This window comes from Micropterus dolomieu, linkage group LG01 (assembly GCF_021292245.1).
Source record: "Micropterus dolomieu isolate WLL.071019.BEF.003 ecotype Adirondacks linkage group LG01, ASM2129224v1, whole genome shotgun sequence".
Classification (NCBI taxonomy): Eukaryota; Metazoa; Chordata; class Actinopteri; order Centrarchiformes; family Centrarchidae; genus Micropterus; species Micropterus dolomieu.
The window spans coordinates 49,261,571-49,276,706 of NC_060150.1; the positions used below are offsets into that span (position 1 = coordinate 49,261,571).

Genomic DNA, 15,136 nt, shown 5'->3' on the forward strand with positions numbered 1-15,136 from the left:
GCTGCACGCTCACTACTTTACACTGTTATACAAGCTCACTACTTTACACTGTTATACAAGCTGCACGCTCACTACTTTACACTGTTATACAAGCTGCACGCTCACTACTTTACACTGTTATACAAGCTGTACGCTCACTACTTTACACTGTTATAGAAGCTGCATGCTCACTACTTTACACTGTTATACAAGCTGCACGCTCACTACTTTACACTGTTATACAAGCTCACTACTTTACACTGTTATACAAGCTGCACGCTCACTACTTTACACTGTTATACAAGCTCACTACTTTACACTTTTATACAAGCTCACTACTTTACACTGTTATACAAGCTCACTACTTTACACTGTTATACAAGCTGTACTCTCACTACTTTACACTGTTATACAAGCTGCACGCTCACTACTTTACACTGTTATACAAGCTCACTACTTTACACTGTTATACAAGCTCACTACTTTACACTGTTATACAAGCTGCACGCTCACTACTTTACACTGTTATACAAGCTCACTACTTTACACTGTTATACAAGCTGTACGCTCACTACTTTACACTGTTATATAAGCTCACTACTTTACACTGTTATACAAGCTGCACGCTCACTACTTTACACTGTTATACAAGCTCACTACTTTACACTGTTATACAAGCTCACTACTTTACACTGTTATACAAGCTGTACGCTCACTACTTTACACTGTTATACAAGCTCACTACTTTACACTGTTATACAAGTGTCATTTCTTCAGGGTTGTCACATAAGAAGATTTAATCACATTTACAAAAATGTGAGGGGTGTAGTCATTTTTGTGAGATACTGTATTTTCTCACGTTGCTAAGAAAATGTCTTTCAGTTTGGAAAAACAACTCGGATCAAATTTGTGACAGCAGCTGATATCATTTCTAAGCCGTCGTACAACTCTTCCCAATCAGTGGGCTCACTTCCTCTTTTTCTCTGCCACGATCTCTTGCTTGCTAGCATTAGCTTCACTGTCTTCACTGTCCATCTACTGCAGCTGAACAGGGAAACATAAAGAGGGAATTTTATACTAACATTGGAAGATTTTTCTTTATACAAAAACAAGGATTGAAGATGAACCCTCTAATTTAAATGTTAACATGTTCTGTTGTCTCTTCAGGTCAGCAAACAACAGCAGCCCTGTAAGAACATAAAGACTGCTTCTAAATGCAAACTCATCAAAGATGAAAGTTACACTCTTCTCTGTCCTCAGGCCATCAAAATTCAGCCTACGGTAAGTATCAAAATCTTTTCTAATACGATTCATCGAACTGCTGTTGGTTACCTTTGGTTTACTTTGGATGCTATGGAAGTTCTGACACTTTGGTTTTCAGAGAGCAGATTTTGACCTGGAATTTGGACCAAATTACCATCCAACATTTGAGATCCGCCTGCCGACAAACACAGAAGAAGCGACTTTAACAGTCCGAGACCAGAGACAGACAGAGGTCTGGAAGCGTGAAGTTGATCTAACAGGTGAAGTCTTTATCCATTTTCAGCATCACTCCACCTGATAGTACAGCAGGATAGATAACATTTACTGATTGATCCATGGTGCCTTAATTCTTACTCTGCCTCAGATCGTTCTTCAGTCTGTCCACTTTTTAAACCAGTTTTGGAGGATAGTATTGGCCATGGAGCTCCAGGACCAGTTCGTATAAAACACTGTAGCTACAGTGTGTTGGTGTCTCTGGTAGTGAATTATTGGATGAATCTGCAGCTTCCCAGCTTTACAGAGCTCCTTGTTTTTACTGTCAACTTGTTTATGCCGAATCAGCTGGATTTTGGTGTTTGGACAGTCGTTGACTTTATTTAGAAAACCAACCTGAGTGGGGACATATATGTACGGGATGGTTGCTATGGACACTTTGTGTCTAGGTGTTTGAATATTCTAAACAGAAACAATTAACTTTCACTGCATCAACAATAAAATCTATCAAAGTAACTACTGTTGTATTTCTACACTGATAAACATATTCAACGAAATGCAAATACTTATTTCTTCAATATCTGAATCTCTCACACACCCAGTTAGCCCAAACAACTCCATAAATGAGCTTTTCTTCCTTGATGGCAGCTTGAACAGCACTTTCTTGTTGTCACCTGACTGAAAAGCACTTGGCTCTGGATAGAGACCTCACCTCACGGTTCATCCAGGCCACATCAGCAAAGTTGCTAATGTATGATGTCACTTTTTTTAATAAGCGGTTGATGATGGATGGTCATTAGCCTTATATCCAAGCTGAGTTAGCTTAGTTAGCTTAGCCCTGGTTCTCCCACACTTCCTTTTCCGGTTTCGGCCGCTGCATCCGCACATGGATTATTTTTTCTGAAAGGAGACCACAGGAAGTGATTTACAGAGCAGAAATTTAATTTCAATTGAACTTTAAAATGGGATTTCCAAAAGATCTGTGTTTAAAGATGATGGTGATTAAACAAAAGTATTTTTCCTGTTTATCTTCAAGATTCAAGAAGAGAAACTCCACAGAGCAGGGTCCCGGCAGAGGACAGGGTCCCAGCAGAGGACAGGGTCCCAGCAGAGGAGAGGGTCCCGGCAGAGGAGAGGGTCCCAGCAGAGGACAGGGTCCCAGCAGGGGACAGGGTCCCAGGAGAAGAGAGGGTCCCAGCAGGGGACAGGGTCCCGGCAGGGGACAGGGTCCCGGCAGGGGACAGAGTCTCAGCAGGGGACAGGATCCCAGCAGAAGAGAGGGTGCCAGCAGAGGACAGGGTCCCAACAGGGGACAGGGTCCCAGCAGAAGAGAGGGTCCCAGCAGGGGACAGGATCCCAGCAGAAGAGAGGGTCCCGGCAGGGGACAGGATCCCGGCAGGGGACAGGGTCCCAGCAGAGAAGAGACTGCTCTTAGTTCGGACAGAGTTTCTGAACAGAGTCTCTGAACCTGTTCTGAACCAGCTTCTGGATAAACTCCTTGAGCATCATGTTATAAACGATGAAGAAATCCAGTCAGTCAGAACAAAAGTCAGAGCAGAAAAAGCCCGAGACGTGATCGACACAGCTAGAAGAAAGGGACCTGAAGCCAGTTCAGTCCTGATCGCTGCTCTCTGTCAGGTGGATCTATGCCTTTCCAGAGTGCTGAACTTCAGATGAAGCGAAAGAAAGAATCTGTGATGATGAACCAGCTGTTTTACAGTCTCAGGTTATTTATTGTAATCTTTGAATCTGGAGTTGTGCTGTGTTTTCAATAAGTGACTGTGAAAGCATCACATGTGATGGAGCTAAACTTGGACTACACTGGATCATCTCCTCAAACATGAACTACAAGACACAGATGCTGATTCTGTTTTTAACAAATGTCACAAAACAGAATCATTTTTTGACAAATGTGTGAAAGAAAATAATGTGTTACAACTTTGGAGATCACTGCTACTTTTTAGTGATATGTCTCAATGGGATTTGATTCCACGTAGTATCTTTATGGTTTCACATAGTAGCAATTGTAAGTCTCTCTGGATAAATGTAAAATGTGATGTTGTATATGTACAACAAAAAACAAAGTCAGGAAAGGGCCAATTGAATCAGAAGGTTATTAAGAATTAAAACTCTCTTCCACTGAGTTTAAAACCACGACCTGAAGGGGACCCGTGTTCAGCTGAGAGCTGACAGAAACATCTGCAGATGACTTTATTCTGGAGGAGAGGACAGGACAAAAGCACTGGAATAATTTGTTTGTCTTTCTTTGTAGGAATATAAGCTTTCCTGTATTTTATATATGGTAATTATTTCCCAGCAGGATTTTTGTCTGATAGACAAGCGAAACTAATGGAATTCAGTTAATATGAACACTGATCTAGTTTAAAGTCTGTACCTGAACAGGCCTCCTTTAAACAGGCGTCTGGTTTGTTTTATTGTGAAAGCAGCGAGCGGAAGTCACGTGGTTAGTGTTGCCTGACTTGATGGTGTTTCTGAGAGGAAACTTGCTGCAGACAGACCTTTTTATCTTCAGTCTGTGAGACACACGGAGGTTTCTGAGTGTCTCTGCAGCTGCGGTCAGAACTCCGCCTGAAATCCTGCTGATTTAACCACAGCGGCTAACTGAGCTGCAGCCCGGTGGGACGTTCTGATTGGACAAAGACGTGAACAGATTACAGAAAATATAATATCTGAGAAACAATACGGCTGCTCTTTATTGCTGTGTGTATGGGCTGGTGTTGCTATCTTTGGGAGGACCAGATTCAAAGTATCGTAGTGAGCACGGAGTGTGGGTTTTAAGGTTCAGGTTAGATCCAGGTTTAGGATTTGGTGCTAGGGAACCTATAATGTCAATGAGTCATAACAAGTATACGTGTGTGTTTGTTGGGTTAGTTGAAACATTTCAATATTTTTCAGGAAATTGTGTTGAATTTCAATAAAACGAGTTTATATAGTTACAATCCTGATTTTCATGAAATTAAACTCAAATTATTTCTGCAGTAGCTGTTTAATAGATTTACATTCACTAATTACTTCTGTATAGTAGTTTGGAAACAGTTGCTCCTTCCGGGTTTTTTTAACCCGGAGACGCTGACCTGCAGACACATCTCAGGGCCTGTTTTCTGCTTTAAAAAAGTTTGAATCTTTACTTTCACGGCGGGTCCAAACTTTTAATGTTATTCTGATTAAAGGAACCGACGTTCTGTTGTTCTTCTAGAGAAACACGTTTTCGGTGTGTCAGACAGGAGAACCGGTACAAGAAGACACAAACAACATTTTTGAAAAGCTTTGTTCCTCCAGAGGGAGTTCAGTTTGAACAGGAAGGACTGCTGGTACATCTCAGCTGACACCACAGGGGGGCGCCACAGAGTCAGAAGACAGGAGGAAGTGGACAAAAGAGGAAGCGCTCAGTCAGTCAGCTCAGAGAGCAGAAAGAAGAAAAGAGGTGAGTGTTCATCAACATTATTATCAGTTCACTGTCAGAACAACAGACTGATCAACTATTACAGCAAGAAAACAAACAACAGAAAGATAAAGAGTAAACAGTTAATCCAGCATGAGCTGCTGGCTGACAGTCACCTGGATCAGCTTCACAGCCCGACTTTAGAGAGTGGAAGAAGAGTTTTCACTGATCATGAACCTTCCTCTGATGCTGTGCCTGCTTCCCTCAGACTGAGGAGGACAGCTGTCCGTCCATGAAGGGGGACGGGTCCACAGAAAGGCCTCCAGACGGACACAAAGTGGGTGACAGTTTCTAACCTGAAACATAGAAACAGCAGCATAAAGACATCTCCGCTCTACACCCACAGGTTTATCTGTTCCACCTGCACCAGTGTTCAGTGAAGTCCTGATACATGTGGGAATAAATGAGGACCGGGGCGGTTCAGCACCTTTTGGAGGGTAGAAGCCGGATCTCGGTGTGTTGGGGGTTTCAAAGCCTAAATATTAATTTATATAGATGTTTAATTTGTGCTTCACCTTCAGTGCTATTTAAGACGGCTGCCAGGTATAAAGGAATAGGTCCAATCAGTTTGGTTATGTGGGATGAAGTTCAGGAGTTTTTCCAACCACAGTGAAACTTCAGGGGCTTCATCACCAACCCGCCTTTGAAAAATACTCAACCTGGCAGCGTACCAACAAATTCTCAATATATCCTTATACTGGGCAGCCGGCTTTGCTGCGTCATCTAATACTACAACACAAAGACTTTGGCTTAATGCTGACTTGCGAGAGAGGAAATCATCAATTTTAGTTTTTAAATTATTCCAAAATTCTTCAATATTTGGGCATTCCCAAAAAGCATGAAAATATGTCTTCACCAAATTTTACAGCTTGGACAGATTGTATCACATTCAGCTTATGGATGGATCTTATAACCTGGGAATTATCTTAAACTTTATGACACAGCAACATATTCTTTTTGTATTTAAGAGAATTGTATCCCATTCAACTTTACTTATTCCCCCTATCTTCTCCCTCATGTACAGAGACTTATTGGGCCCAGCTATTTGTAAAAGGAAGCCAATTTCAATCTTCCTTCTGTAGTTGGGAACAGACCGAACGTAACTCTTCACTCTCAAAGCGCGTTCTAAACCATACTATCCTCAGCTCCCAGTTCCCGCCATCTCTTAAATCTGGTGTCCAAGCAAGAGGGAGGGAAGTGAGGGTTGTTTACCACAGGTGCAAGCAGGGATGGGGATCCTGTCCTATAATAATTCTTTTTAATTTATACCACGTACCTAAAATGTTTTCCAAGTTGTTTTGTCTCAGAGATGGTTCTCTTTAAATGGAAAGTCAGATGGTAGTATTTGCATTTCTCTTCAGTGTAACAGGTGAGCAGCACAATGATGGAGCTTTATTTCCTGGTATTCACATAAGAAAAGCAATCTAGTGTATGCGGTCCAATGCAGTGAGGAATGCACAGACCTGTATATTGGGGAGACTAAACAACCACTACACAAACGCATGGCTCAACACAGAAGGGCCAACTCCTCAGGTCAAGACTCTGCAGTCTACTTACATCTGAAGGACAGAGGACACTCGTTTGAGGACCACCAGGTGCACATTTTAGACAGAGAAGATGGATGGTTTGAAAGAGGTGTCAAGGAAGCATCTACACCAGGGTGGAGAAGCCGTCATTGAACAGGGGAGGGGGTCTACGCCACCACTTATCCCCCACTTACAATGCCGTCCTTTCATCACTTCCCAGGAAACTCAACAAACGTAACCTGTTGGCCTCAGGTGAAGATACCAACGATGGTCGTTCAGTCTCGGCCTCAGGTGAAGATACCAACGATGGTCGTTCAGTCTCGGCCTCAGGTGAAGATACCAACGATGGTCGTTCAGTCTCGGCCTCAGGTGGCTCTAACGACCATGACGTCTTCCAGTATCTTCAACAAGTAACTCTGACCTGGATGACTGAGATCCTTCACAGACATTAAAGTGCCAAAAATACGTTTTGTTATTAAAGAAACTATAAACAACATAACTATTAACAGAACATGGAATGTGATAATCAGTGGCATCAGTGTTGAGTGGAATGTATGGATGAGTGAGAAATCGATGAAGGTAACTGTCGGCAACTCAGGACAGCAAAAAACCCAAACCAGGAGATGTGGTGACTTGATGAATGTTAGACTATTAAGTTAATAATTTATAAGAAATAAGAAACAAGCTTTAATTTATTTCTGTTTGGCTGTTGTTTCTTTGCTTAGTCTGGATTTGTGTGTTGCCAATTAGAATTTTTAATGGCGCTACTAAATGGTGAGTATTTAGTGAGCAGTGATTTATCCCAGGCTGTACCGGGAGGACATTACCACATTAGGCAACATCAGGGAGTACCGCCATGGCGCCTTTAGACACTTCATCTTTGGCAAGATGGAGCTTTGGGCCAGGGAAACCCACTTGTCATCCCCAGGTGTTGTGTTTGGAGGATCAGGGACAAGTTCGCTCATCCTCAAGGACACTACGCAGGTCTACACAGTAACCTGCCTCAGCATCATCAAGGCATCAAACAAATGTACGTAGTTTACATTTTATTTATTATTAGATTTCTATTCACTTTAATCATATTTCTCCCCTCTTTATTTACATTTTAGGTATGTTTTCTAATTATAAGTTGTGATATAGTTCTATGGTATTTATGAAAAAATAAAAGTACATGGTCTTTTATTTTCATTATATATATTTGAACATGTTTATGCAAGTATGACAACAATTTCAAACTTTGCCATAACATTTCCTATACCACTTTTAGTTATTTATATTTACATAATAGGGGACAGCTGTAGCCTTACTTATCATTACTGTTCAAAACTGTAAACTTTAGGCTACTTACTGAAAATAATTTGTGCTGGTCACAGTGTCGCTAAGTCACAGAAGTAAAATGAAGCTTGTACAAAATGAAAAAACCCTTGAGGTAGGTATGAACAGAATTTAATGTTAATACATTTCTCTGTTTGAAGAGTAAAAACTATGACTTTGTCAGTGAACTGAAGTTCTTTCCCTCGTGATCCTGCCCGACAAGTACCAGGACACATGCAAGGTGATCTCCTGTGGGGATCCTTCCACATCAGATGCTGGTTGGAATAACGGTCCTGTTGAAGACAGTGCCATCAAACATAGTTACAGACTATATTGTAATGTAAATATTCAGTGAAATGTAATATGGTGCAAAATAGGCAACAAATTTGTGTAACTTACCAAGACCTCTCCTGACTTGTCTCTCTGCAACGAGTCTGAAGCTGTCTGGGGTCATCCGGTCGAAGTCTCCTCCTTCTAGGCACCCCCACTCCACCTGTTAGTCTGTTCTTCACTAGCAACTTGGAAATTTCCAGATTTCAAGGTGTATACGCTGTATCTTCTGGCGTTGTTCCTATACAGTCTTTTGAAACTGAACTTACAGAAACTGCAACAACTTAATATCAGTTAGTGCAACAAGAGACAAACTTTAGTGTAAAGACAATCAATTGCATATAAAAGACTGGCTGAATATTTTACTATGAATGGGAATGTTATACAAGTGTAAACATCTCTTTGCTGTCCAACGTTTTCATTGTTGGTCGGTTCCAGTGGCAGCAAGCAGAACTCTTGCCTCATAAACTGCAGGGCTGTACGGTTCACAGCTCATGGAAATCAAAACTCCAGTATCTCAAAATGTATAAACATTTTAGAATAAATACTTTTCTGTATTGTAAATTAAACAGAAATGTCAGCTGGAGAAGAGCTCTCTAATCAGCTAATTAACTCAGAACACCTGCAAAGGTTTCTGATCTCAGTCTGGTTCTGGTGCTCACAATTAACTTTTCCACATATTCAAATTTTTTTAGATGCTCCTCTAAAAGATGCTTCAGTATTTTAATGTTGACAGCACTATTATGTCACATCCGTGGGAGAAAATGGAACAAGGGAGACCGTCTTTAAATGTTTTTGTGTTGTCTTTTTAAGACAGACAACTTTATATCTGCTGTCAAATGTCCAGTAGTCAAGTTGTCCTAGTAACGTTACAGTTTAGGCTTTGAGTAGCAGATGTGGAGGCATCAACTAAAATCTTGTGACAAATATAAAAAGCACCTTTCTCTCTCAAGTGTCCTATTCCAGACAATAATCACACACAGCCCTGCAGACAGCAGCAACGTTACTAAAAATAGCGGTGTGGGGAATTAATTAACGTGATCCGTTAATACTTTAAGTTCTTCAATCTTCTTTCTGACACACATTTATTTAAGCTAGAAACTACATTCAAGCCTCCACATGCTGATTTGCCTGTGAGGGAGACTCCGTGATGATCTATATCAGCTGACACTCTGGGGGTGCGCCACTGAGCTAGAGAAGGAATCAGGAAGTGCAGCGAGCAGAAAGGATGAAGAGAGGTGAGTGTTCGGGGCTCTGAGACAAGGTGCTCGAGATGACTGCGGCCGACTTGACAGTTAAACATGACCTGCAGCTGTGACAGATTAACTGGTGGCCAGATTAACTGGTGATAGTCCCAGCAGCAGGCGTGGCTTCAGGATCCACCGAGTGCAAACCAGGAAATAAGTTCCGATAACTTTGTTTATCTACGTAATGAATGAATGTAGTATGTAGGAAACATCTTTAGCTGCTCGCTGATTCACAGGGACCTCTCACTGAAGTCCAGCCAGCCTCCACTTCGAAAACGACAGTCCAGCCCGCTCTCACGCGGTTTTGCGATGTGTGTTTCTTCTAGGCATTACGGTAACATCGTGTCGCAGCAGATTTCAAAATAAAAGTAAATTATGCTGAACATAATGCAATCGGTGTGGCAGAAACCATTGAATAAATGAATAAATAACTAAATGCTGAGGACAACACAAGTATCTAAAGAATATATTACATTTTCACAGATGCTCACTAAATTTAGACTGAGGCTCATTTCACTTCGCCGTGATAACAGATCACCTCAGAGTGACCCTCAGTCAAGATCTGAGATATTTGATGTAGGTTTCAACAGGGGCGTTTCCAGGCTCTTGAGACATTGGGGGCTTAGCCCAACCCAGAAATCTTTCATGTTTTCACCTGTTTGGGTTTTTTTGCACCAATTGATTGAGGAAATGTCTTACGTGACAATTCAAAATAAAAAAGATTTAGTGTAATATAATGCAGTAAGGTTGTCGGATATGTTTCTCCTGTAGATCGAATTTTCTCATTTAATTTAATCCCAGCTGAGTCTACATACATGCAGGCATGCTTGAACCTGGCACCTTTTCACCTCATTGATAAATTAGCTTAATTAATTTGAGTTCAGTTAAATTAAAGTTTTATTTTGAGCATTAAACACTTAATTTCTGGACCAAGTTATGGTAAAAATGTTTTCATATTTATAAAGGGAAGGACAAAATTTAGGTGGCAGGTGACAATTCAGAATATAAAATGCAGTAATCAGCAGCTTATTCTTTTTTTAGCTTAAGTTCCTTTTTTTAAAATATAGAGATTTCTTCTATATTTACACTGCATTGCAGGCTTACTGTGCAAATAAACCTTTCTCATAGCATTTGTATTTAATTACTATGCAGGGTAGGATACTGCAGCTGATGTTGAAGCTACTGCAGCCTGGGTAACAAACATATCGGGGTTTTTTTTTTTTGGCCCACAAGAAACAGCTCGAGCAGAGGAGGAGGGAGTGGGGGCTTGTAAGACATGTGATTGGGCCAGCCCAATGTCTGTATAGGTCTATGCTTGTGTGCCCATTTTTTTTAAACAGTTATATAAATACATAATTTACATTGCAAACTTCAAACAAAATGTAGCAATATTATTGGGAGGAGCTTCTGCTCTTTGAAGACCTTCAACACAGGCTGCTGCATGAAGATTATTGCATATTAACATGGAAAACATTTTTGTTGCTGTTGTTCGGGGCTACAGTCAAAGCATCTGGGGCTAAAGCCCCGGAAAAATGACCAGGCGACGCCGTTGGGTTGTAAAACTTACAGCCCTGGAAAATGTCTAATATTTTCACTGAATTCAGATTTATGTAAAAAGAAAGGTTTCTGTTTCCACTGGCTCATTTCACTTCACAGTGTGACCCTCAGTCAAGATCAAACATCCAGACTGTTTCACTTACAGGCTGCATGACAAAATGTTCTTAGATAAAAAAACGATACAAATGTTGACTGGCATGGCAAAGATAGCGGAATATAAACGGGAACGAAGCTGTATCGCAGGTTAATCTGGCCACTCTGTGTGTTTCCTTACGTAAGTAAGAACACATTAAAACTCACCGTGGCACAAATCAGACCGACAACATGAACATTTGGACGGTTTATTGATGTTTTGCAGTGTTTTGAACAGCGACACAGTCTCCTCCATGATCACGCTCACAGTCCTCGCTTTGAACTAATCTGCAGGTGGGAGAACTCCCTGTGAATCATCGTGCAGCTACGATGCAGCCTGCAAACTCCACTCAGAAGCAGATATCTACATGACCATACATTATGTATGTACAAAGTTATCGGAACATATTTCCTGATTTGCAGTCAGTGGATCCTGAAGCCACACCTGCGACACACCTGGGACTGTCACCAGTTAATCTAGCCACCACTTGCACTGTTACACCGGCGACTGCAGGCGCAGGGTATGAAAACCGCTGCGTAAAGACACATTCTGACTGCGAGCTAGTACAATGACTGATCAGAGGAAAGACAAATGTTGCAGACCTCTCCTCTGCAGTTGTTGTTTGCAGGAGTTCTTCTGTTGACGCTTTCAGATTTTAGTTTCCTCTCAGAGACGAGCTGCTGGCTGACGGTCACCTGGATCAGGTTCAGAGCAGAAACACACAGCAGGGAGAGGAAGAAGTGTTTTCACTGATCATTGACCTTCCTCTGATGCTGTCCCTGCCTCACTCAGACTGACTGAAGATGAGTGATGTGGAGGAAAAGAAGGACGGCTGTCTGTCCATGAAGGGGGACGGGTCCACAGAAAGGCCTCCAGACTGCAGTGATGAACCCTCAGACACAAAGTAAGGCACTGATGTCACTGACTGTACCTGATGAAACCTGACCCACTAAAGGATCCGGACTCTACAGAGTGACGGTCGACAAACATCCAGTTTCAGAACAAACACAATAACTTGCGTTGTTTGTCATGTTGGTATTACAGAGGGAACACAGGAAGGAAAGTCAGAGACACAAACGACATGATGTAGCTGCAGGCGTCTCGTGTCTTTGTGATGCAGTCCGTTGATCTTCTCCTACATGCATCTAAACTGCTGTGAAACAAACATTAACCTGTGCACTTTTGGCTCACACTTCTCCAGCCCTACAACCAGACAGTGTTTCCCATAAATTGATTTATTGGTGGTGGAGAAAGTTAACGGACTTATACAGGGAGAGAGAGACAGAAAGAGGTGGGGAACGCCGATGGGTTCGCAGCAGAGGTGTGTCAACACTTATCCCGATCGCGATTGTTAGGGTTAGTAAAGCCAAATAACGCTTCGTGGAACAGGCCTCTGAAGGAAACTCGGCAAGATAAACAACATAGTGATGTAAGTTCAGTCATCTCAATCTTTATACAGATGTGTCTTTGTGATGATTCAGAAGCAATCCGTTGATCTTCTCGTACAGCTGTCTGCACTGCAGGTAAACCCCAGTGAAATAAAAATGTGCATGTGCATTATTGGCTCACACTTATCAAGTCTTATAACGAGACATCTTTTGATAGACTTTACTGTGGTTGTTTATTTGCCCTGCTGCAAAGTGGGACAATAAGGATCCTTCTGCAGCCAACTCAAACACAGAACTTTGTTTGATCCACTTTCTTCTTAGCTTTAAGGCGCGTTCAGGTAGCGAACGTTTAGTTCTGTCTGATCCTGAGACCTGAACACCACAGGCTGCTGATCTTCCTGTATAACAGTTTAATCTCATCACACATCCAAGGTGAACTGCTGGATAACGCAACTCATTCTGACTTGAATTATTTGTTTCCACAGGCAGAGAGCAGAGTCTCCAGCATCCAGCTGTCTGTCTATGAAGAGTGACTGGTCCAAAGAGAGGCCTCCAAACTTCAGTAAAGAACGTGAACCCTCAGACACAAAGTAAGAGCTTTTCAACAATCCATAATATATTCAACATCTTTGTACACAAACCTGTGGGTGTGTCTATTACAAGTGCACCAGTGTTCAATGGGCGGGGTGTTAGATGTGTTTAATGTGGTGGAAGCCAGTACAGTGCAGTCAGCAAGTAAAATAAATGAAATACAGTGACAACTTCTGATAGCAAGATGGTGGGGCAAGCAGTCGCAGCCGCCCCTACCGCTACCACTTATGATCATAAGACCCTGCAGGGCTTTGGTCACTGGAATAGTTCCACACCAGTTGAGACTACCAGAAACACACCACTACCGGCTATACTGACAGAGGAGCGGTGTTCTCTCTGGCTCAGATGAGGCCACAACACTGCGGCACTGCCCGACACAGCTGCCGGGGTGAGGAGGCTGCTGCACCGCAGGCAGTGCATGCATAAGCGGGTGGTGATGGCGCATAGATAAGATGTTTTCCTTTGGTTTGGGAGACCTGGGTTCAATTCCCACTGTGAGACATCCACCATTGTGTCCCTGAGCAAGACACTTAACCCCTAGTTGCTCCAGAGGTGTGCGACCTTGATGTATAGCAATTGTAAGTTGCTTTGGATAAAAGCTACAGCTAAATGAATAAATGTAAATAAATGCATAAGCGTGGTAAGCGGGCTGGAGTCTGTGCTAGGCAAAAGTTTAAAAGAGACCTATTATAATGCTTTTCCAGGCCCATATTGTAGTTCTGTGACTCCTGCATGGCAACTTTGCATGATTCAAAGTTCAAAAAGATAATTTTCTAACTTATACTGATTCTTCATGTAAGCCTTCATTTCAGCCTCTGTCTGAAACAAGCTGTAGATGCTCCTGTCTCTTTAAGGCCCTCCTCTCAAAGCCCACTGTCTTCTGATTGGCCAAAACCTGAAGCATGTTACCAGGCTGATGTTGTTGCTGGGCGGAACAGGCAGACTGAGCGTAGCTGTGTGGAGCCAATGACTATATATGGAACAGCGGCTCCGTGTAGCTCCATATGTCGTAGAACGACAGAGCCGTTGGTTTGATCACAGTACGAAGGCGGTGTTCATTTTGCTGCTGGAATATAGCCCCTTTTCCTTGCACGCCTTTGTCTGGTTTTCCATTATGGAAAAGTTGGACCTGTACCTGCTTCCAGGTACTTTTTTTTTTTTTGTATATACTCCGTCGAGGTTCCAAGCGAGCTGAGGCGATACTAAAATGTGACGTGTAAACACGGCAGACTGCTGATTGGTCAGAGAGAATCGTCACTATTCACTGCATCATCATTGCTGCACCAGACAGAGGCCAGCAACAGAAAGAAATATTTTACAGTTTTCGTATGTTATTTCATTACTAAATCCACTTCTGAGAAGTTTTGAGGTGAGAAATCAGCTGTGTGGATTTACAATATTGAAAGTTTTACTAAAAGTGATGGCGGAACAAAAATGTGCTTGAATATTTCCGGAGTTGAGGAGCTCCGCAAGTGGCGGCGGGGGAAGCCTGCTGCGACCCGCGGGAGGAGCGTGTGAGGCCGGCCAGCCGCCCGCTCACAGAGCCCTCTGCTCCCGCCGTCACACAGACCACTGCAGCAACAACGGCAGAGGAAAACACAGCTGGATGTCCTGAAGTGGAGGGAAACACAAGAGGAGCTTGTCTGTGAAGATTCTCAGTCATCCAGACCATAGGACCACAACGAAGGTTAAAATCAAGGGCAACTGGACTTGGTTGAAGATACTGGAAGACGTTTCGTCCCTCATCCAAAGGACTTCTTCAGTTCTGACTGACTGGCAGGGAAACTCAGCTATTTAACCTCAGTGGGGTCGTTTTCCCGGGTCATCGATACCGCTGGTTCGTTAGTGTTCCTTGTTGCTGTGACGACAGTCGTTACGGTCGTTAAGACTACCTGTGGCCAAGACTGAACGACCATCGTTGGTATCTTCACCTGAGGCCAATAGGTTACGTTTGTTGAGTTTCCTGGGAAGTGATGAAAGGACAGCATTGTAAGTGGGGGATAAGTGGTGGCGTAGACCCCCTCCCCTGTTCAATGATGGCTTCTCAACCCTGGTGTAGATGCTTCCTTGACACCTCTTTCAAACCATCCATCTTCTCTGTCTAAAATGTGCACCTGGTGGTCCTCAAACGA

General features: G+C 42.6%; 1 protein-coding gene across 1 annotated transcript in view; it reads left to right on the forward strand.

The window, feature by feature from the left end:
• Nucleotides 1-15,136, forward strand: part of LOC123968066 (NACHT, LRR and PYD domains-containing protein 12-like) — a 583,923-nt gene that overhangs the window by 235,184 nt on the left and 333,603 nt on the right. The gene's annotated exons all lie outside the window — the stretch shown is intronic.